We start from the raw sequence: 1,626 nt of genomic DNA, 5'->3' as shown, positions 1-1,626 counted from the left end.
TTGGAGGTGAGTAGTGAATATAAAAAGCCTTACCTTTACAGGAGCAGCCCTTTGGATTTCGGAGGCAGCGGTGCGCAGGGGCCTTCTTGGAGGTGAGTAGTGTATTTAAAAAGCCTTACCTTTACAGGAGCAGCCCTTTGGATTTCGGCGGCAGCGGTGCGCAGGGGCTTCTTGGAGGTGAGTAGTGTATTTAAAAAGCCTTACCTTTACAGGAGCAGCCCTTTGGATTTCGGCGGCAGCGGTGCGCACGGGCCTTCTTGGAGGTGAGTAGTGAATATAAAAAGCCTTACCTTTACAGGAGCAGCCCTTTGGATTTCTGTGGCAGCGGTGCGCAGGGGCCTTCTTGGAGGTGAGTAGTGTATTTAAAAAGCCTTACCTTTACAGGAGCAGCCCTTTGGATTTCGGCGGCAGCGGTGCGCAGGGGCCTTCTTGGAGGTGAGTCGTGAATTTAAAAAGCCTTACCTTTACAGGAGCAGCCCTTTGGATTTCGGCGGCAGCAGTGCGCAGGGTCCTTCTTGGAGGTGAGTAGTGAATTTTAAAAGCCTTACCTTTACAGGAGCAGCCCTTTGGATTTCTGCGGCAGCGGTGCGCAGGGGCCTTCTTGGAGTTGAGTAGTGTATTTAAAAAGCCTTACCTTTACAGGGGCAGCCCTTTGGATTTCGGCGGCAGCGGTGCGCATGGGCCTTCTTGGAGGTGAGTAGTGAATTTAAAAAGCTTAACCTTTACAGGAGCAGCCCTTTGGATTTCGGCGGCAGCGGTGCGCAGGGGCCTTCTTGGAGGTGAGTAGTGTATTTAAAAAGCCTTACCTTTACAGGAGCAGCCCTTTGGATTTCGGCGGCAGCGGTGCGCAGGGGCCTTCTTGGAGGTGAGTAGTGAATTTAAAAAGCCTTACCTTTACCGGAGCAGCCCTTTGGATTTTGGCGGCAGCGGTGCGCAGGGGCCTTCTTGGAGGTGAGTAGTGTATTTAAAAAGCCTTACCTTTACAGGAGCAGCCCTTTGGATTTCGGCAGCAGCGGTGCGCAGGGGCCTTCTTGGAGGTGAGTAGTGAATTTAAAAAGCCTTACCTTTACAGGAGCAGCCCTTTGGATTTCGGCAGCAGCGGTGCGCAGGGGCCTTCTTGGAGGTGAGTAGTGAATTTAAAAAGCCTTACCTTTACAGGAGCAGCCCTTTGGATTTCGGCGGCAGCGGTGCGCAGGGGCCTTCTGGGAGGTGAGTAGTGTATTTAAAAAGCCTTACCTTTACAGGAGCAGCCCTTTGGATTTCGGCGGCAGCGGTGCGCAGGGGCCTTCTTGGAGGTGAGTAGTGTATTTAAAAAGCCTTACCTTTACAGGAGCAGCCCTTTGGATTTCGGCGGCAGCGGTGCGCAGGGGCCTTCTTGGAGGTGAGTACTGAATTTAAAAAGCTTAACCTTTACAGGAGCAGCCCTTTGGATTTCGGCGGCAGCGGTGCGCAGGGGCCTTCTTGGAGGTGAGTAGTGAATTTAAAAAGCCTTACCTTTACAGGAGCAGCCCTTTGGATTTCGGCGGCAGCGGTGCGCAGGGGCCTTCTTGGAGGTGAGTAGTGTATTTAAAAAGCCTTACCTTTACAGGAGCAGCCCTTTGGATTTCGGCGGCAGCTGTGCGCAGG

This window comes from Scyliorhinus torazame, chromosome 20 (genome assembly GCF_047496885.1).
Source record: "Scyliorhinus torazame isolate Kashiwa2021f chromosome 20, sScyTor2.1, whole genome shotgun sequence".
Taxonomy (NCBI): domain Eukaryota; kingdom Metazoa; phylum Chordata; class Chondrichthyes; order Carcharhiniformes; family Scyliorhinidae; genus Scyliorhinus; species Scyliorhinus torazame.
This window is presented reverse-complemented; position numbering follows the sequence as displayed.